Raw genomic sequence first — 6,272 nt, forward strand, 5'->3', positions numbered from 1 at the left:
TGGACTGCATAGGTTTGTGGCCAAGAAACTGCCAATTGTGACTGCTATTCCCAAAGGGAAAAAAGAGAAATTCTATATGGTGCACAAAAGCAACAGTGGCTTTCTTAGCATATAGTCTTTTCCAGTGTAAGCACAGGCAGCTTTCTGCTCTAAGGAAACAAAGACAACTTTCCCACTAGTACTACCAAGTGGCTAGAGACTTTCTCGACGCTGTGGTGCTGAAAAAAACATAGACAAGAAAAGGAGAAAATGTATCTAAAAATACAGCAAAGAAATGTATATCCTTTGCACTAGAAAAGGAAAAAAATTATAAACTACACAGGTGGCATGGAAAGCAGCAGTGGGTTGTGCTGACAACACAAAAGTAGAAAAGGCAACGTGTCAGCACAGCTGTAACTGGTCACAGCAGCGATAGCTGGCCTGTTTCTGAGGACCACCGTTGTGATCCCAGGGAACAGTGTACAGATGTGCGGCAGTACCAGCCTGATTAGGTTGCACCAGCCTGCAAGCCTCCAGCCAAACATCCTGCCTTTTAGTGGTACATGTCCCTTGGCTGCACACAGCAAACACGGGCCATCTGTGAGAGAACAGGATCCCCCTCCTGTGCCTGGGCAGTGGCACCACCCGGGGACTCTACTGGACCACAGGCTGGCATGGAGTCAGCTCCAGGGTGACAGGGATATAGCACCAGAGGCAGTGGTGAGGTTTGGCTGTGATACCCTGATACTCAGAGCCCTGGGAGGTTGCCTGAAGAAGCACAGTCTCATGTGTCAGTGGCACTGAGATGCCCAGTATGAGAGCAAGTGGAAAGGGTACCTGTCACCAAGGCAGATGAAGAGATCACAGGAAAATTAAAAGAGAGTTTAATATTGCATGTATTTAGAAAGGTAAAAGTGTGAATTGGAGAGCTGGGCAGGGACTTATAACATTAATAGGTTTGTTTTCTTTCAGAGAGTGTTTATTTTAATCTGTTTTGTTCTGAAAAATATTGTGTGTTAAACACTTTGTTATTATTCTTACTGTTTAGACTTTGTTATGGATGCATAGGAAAAATCTACTAGTTTTCTTCTTTGCTTGGATGAACTGTTAGCTGACATTAACATGAAATGTAGGCAGAGTCCTGCAGGAGTCATCCTTTGCTGTAAGTGTGCAGTCTTATTAATCACTTTAAAATGTTTCATGGCTCTCAGAGTTGCCAAGATTTCTTTCAAATCTGAACCAAGTGTGAAGCAACGAGGTAAGAAGGTGCACTTGAGTTTGGAGAGAGTCTAAAATAAGAGCTCTAGGAATCACAAGCTGCTCCATTAGTCTCATTTCAGGCCCATGGACTCCACAGGTTGTGGCCAAGAAACTGCTAAAATCCAACAGAAGAGGCGTTTTCATCTGGAATTTGACACAAAAATGTGCCTGGTACAAAAAATGGTGATGTGGTGGGAGGTGAAGAAAGAGTCCAAAACTGGGTGGTGTGAGAGGTTATGTCCCACACAGCACAGACAAATGGCTCCTCTGCCTGCATTACTCTGACAAGTGGCACTGACAGCAGTGCTCCAGCCCTGCTCACCATCCTTCCTGGCTGGGAGCTGCCTGCAACAGCCCAGAAGCTTTTCCCTACAGCACATTTCTTAACATCAGCACAGACTTCAGGATTGGAGCTATGGGCCAGTTTGCAAGGGGGGAGAGTGAAGACTCATGGAAATTTCTGACCCACGTTTGCCAAAGTGGAGGCTTGTGGAAGTGGGTCACCTCAAGGACACAGTAATGTGTCAGGTTTTGCCAACAGTTGACTAAATTTATACCTGTATGTGCTATTAAATTTGAGCTATTACTCAATTGGCCAGATTGTATAGGAATGTGGAGATCGGAAAGGGGGATGTTTCTATCAGCCAGGACAAACTAACATTAGATGTGATTTTAAAAATAACATTACTGTGGAATTTGCCTGACACAAACCTGAGTCTCACCCTGATGTGGAGACACAAGGCACTACGTAGCTTCAGGGAAATAAACAACCAACTGCTCTTAAACCTGTTCAACATGAAAGGACTTTGCTATTCTTCCCTGCACAAGTAGACATTAGGATGATGACAAGATAAAGTATTACAAAAATATCCACTTTCAGGACCTGTTGTCACAGCTTGACTCAGCTATGAGGGAAGTACCCTTGATATTATTTCTATGTTCAAACACTTTAGACATTTATCAGAGATATTGATGTGGAATACTTATGAGTCAGGTGGAAGATCGTACTTCCCTTGTCTCAAACTTTAGGCCAATGGTCTTTGCAGCTCTGTTCTTGCAATCCAACTAGGATAAGTCTTGTTTCTGACATGGGAATCTACCCTGCTATTACACCTCTACATAGCCTGGTAGGCCAGAAAAGTGAAAGCATAGGAATTTCAGATTTAACATGACTTCTATTCTGTTATTTGAGGATAATTTTGCACTGTGTCCATGCACTTGAGCAGGAAATTAATGGTTAACTTTGCAACCATTCTTGTAAATAGGCCTCTTTGTTTTTTTACAGAATTATAAATCTTGCAGAGAAATGAAAAGCAAGAAAATGAAGATGTATTAGGTCCACTTTTTCAGATGTTCTAAGTGAGCTTTTGCTGTGTGGGAGACATACAAACATACAGACTTTTCTTCCTCACCAGCAGAGCTATTCAGCCGGAAGCTAGGCTGATTTCAAACCAGTTTTTGCCTAAGACTGCTGGTACCTCCAACTGAGATCTGCTGGAGGGTGCAGGCTTAATTATGAAGTATCTTCCCTACAGCTGCAGAACACTAATCCTGATTCACCAGAATCCAGCGCCTTTGTTTGGTTATTTTTTGGATCTTTCTGTGTTAATCTAACCCTGACCTAAGCCATATGGTGGACATACAGTAGCCATGGAACACATTTTATGCGCTTAATGTGCCTAGTCAGGACACCTCTTCTTTTGGACATACCTCTCTACGAGCCTATCAGACAGTGTAACAGTGACTTCAGCGCTATGTTGCTTTTAAACAGGATATGAGATCTCATCAAGTGTGTAAATTTTGCAAAGCAGGAAGAGATTTTTCCTCCAAAGGAAGAACATTCTGCGGCAACAGTCTCGTAGTCCATTCCTTCCAGCAGCATCATGTTGTCAACACAGACACGCTTTAGTACCTTGGGCGTTGATCAGTTACTTTGCTGGACGGCAGTTTCACCTAAATCAGTGCCTTCTGGGAAAGCTGGACTGGCCCCTCGGTGAAGAGTGGAAGGCAGGTTGTACTCTGTGTTAGCCAGGATCCCACTGTTCATTCTTCAGCAGTGAAATAATGCCCATCTCTCATTCAGTCGACAGCCATTACCTGTAGACATTCCAGCTTTGTATGAATTGTAAGGTCTGTGGCCCTGAAAGTGTATTTCAACATTTGGAAAAGACTTAAGACTAAATTAGGCAGCACAGTGAAAGGATTTAGTTTTTCCAGAAATTCCTGTGACTTCTGTAACATTTCTACCTTTACTGCTTAGACAAAAATAGCTTTTTAAAGTTGAGGAACTTCTTGAGGGTTGAATATGACTGAACTGAGGAGAAAAAGAACATTCTTTTTTCTAGAAGTTTTTCAGGATCCTTTCCTTGTTCTTTTATGGTAAAAATTGAACAAATCATTGTAATATATATTTTTTTTAGTGTGCTACAGATGTGTTGCAAGTCTAATTAAAATCTGAAGCCACTGCTTTTATATTATTTATAATACTTACAATAAAAGAACACAGTATCATAAACTAAAGTGATTTGAAGTAAATTCTTCAGGTCTAGCCCAGGGCAAAGGGGCCCTGAATCATTTGGAAATTTCAAATGAAAACAGAGGATAGATATTTATTATTATTTTTAAAAAAATAATTCTAGCTATCCCATAATGTCAGGCACTGAAGCCATTATAAAGGAGAATGGTTTTCATATGCAAGTAGCAGAATGGAAGACAGAAACAGTGCTTTGCAAAACTACTCTGGAATTATATTGAAAGCTTAAAATATGTACACTACAATTGCTTTCTCTCCCTTAATTCACATTGTAATTTTCAAACATACAAAAGCTATGAGAAACTTCAGTGCAAGCTAGGAGAACCATCTTTTGGAAACCCAAGGCCTCACTTATATTTACATTAAAATCTTTTCACAGTACCCAGTAATATGAAGAGGTTTTAAGTTTATCTAGTACAACCAAGAGGTTGATAGCTTCTTCTCTCATCTACATTTAGGGATGGATGACTGTGGTTTTAATGAAACAGAATATTCCAAATACTAATGGATGTTAAATTGCTTATTCTTACCAAGAGGTACTCCAAATAGCGCATTTGCCTCAAGTATATGATATAAAGTGATGAGTTAATTCATGTACTTGTGTCAATTGCTTCAAGAAACTGAGAATTAGCTGCATTAGTGATATTTTTTTTTTTGCTTTACATATGAACAGGAAAGTGCATAGGAATGGAGATTGATTTAAGCTCTACTGCACAAGGAGGAGAGAAATCTGGTGGATGGTCCTACAAATGTCATTGACAAGGTTAGTAAGTTCTTTCTTCTTGCATTTTCTTGCTGTTCCTTGTACTTTAGGCTTTAGGTACTTAAGATTTCTAGAGCAGTCTGTGGCAGAGAAATTTCTGATTGCAGTGAATTAACCAAGAAGATTTTGTCTTCAGGACAGCCACATCAGCTGGACCTTGAAAATTCCTCCTAGTGACCTGCACCAAAGTAATGCTCAAGTTGCTCCAGGGACCTCTTCTCCATCTGGACTCCTAAATCCACCTGCATCATGTCCTGCAAAAGCCAGGAAAAGCAAGAAAAATGTGGGGACAAATGCACACCCCAGATATATCAAACTTTCCTGGAGATCAAGGGCCAGAGCACAGTGTGATTCCCCAGCCTCAGGGTTCCTCTGAAGTAGAACAGAGCAACAGGTGGTGGCTGTTAATGTGCTGAATGTGGCTTCCCTCTGTGTCCGGCCACGGAAAACAAAGCAAGCGAGCGGATCCATGCCAAACACTTTGCAAGCATGGAGCTTACACAATTGGGCTCCACCCACATGCCTCACATGGGAATTTTCTCCCTCACCAGCTGGGTTAAGATCACAAGATGGGAAAAAGGAGAGGGGGGGAAAAAAAGAGAGCTGGAGTTGTTTTCTTTCCATTGTGACTCCTCAGCTGAAAGTTCGTTTGCAAGAGAATAATAGAATAAAGATGAGAACGAACACTGCTGATGGCTCAAAATCTGGCACCAAAGTTTATTTTTTCTAAGCAGCCTGAGCCTGAACAGTCTTGTCAGACAATGTCAACAGAGGTGAAAAAAAATGACGAAAATCATTGAATCTAGTTTGGCTCAAAAATGAAATAAATGCACCAGACAGGGTAAGTATATGGCCATTAAAAATGGCATAACCCTGACTGAAAACTGAACACCCTCATATGTATTTTGTACTCTCAAAGGCTTATCATGCCAGCTGTATTTTTGAGTGAGCTAAGTGTCTACTTGTATGAAATGAATGTGAGTAGGCACACATGAGCTTTCTCATCAGTGTCCATACTCATAGGCGGGTATGTATTGAAGTCTCTCAACTCAGCTTGTTATAGCTATCATGGTGCAGAGCCTGAAAATGCCTCTTCTCCGAGACCAGACAAACGCGAACTGACAAGCACTGTATTTTGCCCTTAAGGCTCCTGTCCATGGTGATGCATCGTCAGTTATTCTCTGTAAAAATCTCTGCCCCCCCCACCCCACATGTGCTTGCCTCTTTCCTTAGTGTTTGCCTAATTTGGAAGCAGGTGTAATTCACGGGAAACACTGAATAGGCTCCAGCACCGATGTCTTCATGCTCAGGAGGAAGATGCGTGGGATCAGTAAAAGGCAGGTAGGATTTGAGAGCCCCAACCTTAGAAGAAAAGGGATAGAGACCCACAGCCTGTTGGTGCTGCTCTGTGTGCCTCACCCGGGAACCCATGGAAATCAATTTCCTGTTGAATGGTGCCTGTAGTCAAGAACTGGATGCTCAAAGTCCCATTGTAGCCTGACACAGTGAAAATAAAACCCGAGGACAATACAGATGCTGATGTCTTTACTTGCTTTGATAACAATGACACCAGTAAACAATGATGTTTAAGTGCACTTGCATGGTTCTTAAATTAAAAACAAGATAGCCAAGGGCAGTGAGAAGTCACTAGCATTCCTGGGAAAGGGAAAGGCCTCTTATATACTTCAAGCTGGAAACAAACCTCACAGTGTGAGGATGACCATGGTACTTTTGTAA

At 41.7% G+C, this 6,272-nt stretch overlaps 1 long non-coding RNA gene across 1 annotated transcript; it reads left to right on the forward strand.

The window, feature by feature from the left end:
* The first annotated feature begins 4,392 nt into the window (after positions 1–4,392).
* On the forward strand, positions 4,393–5,319 carry LOC113976056. Its single transcript, XR_003536982.1, has 2 exons — positions 4,393–4,535; positions 4,643–5,319. It is a non-coding gene; the product is annotated as an uncharacterized LOC113976056 (long non-coding RNA).
* The last annotated feature ends 953 nt before the right edge of the window (positions 5,320–6,272 follow it).

The sequence above is a fragment of the Neopelma chrysocephalum genome, unplaced genomic scaffold, assembly GCF_003984885.1.
Source record: "Neopelma chrysocephalum unplaced genomic scaffold, ASM398488v2 Primary Assembly neopelma1_24, whole genome shotgun sequence".
Classification (NCBI taxonomy): Eukaryota; Metazoa; Chordata; class Aves; order Passeriformes; family Pipridae; genus Neopelma; species Neopelma chrysocephalum.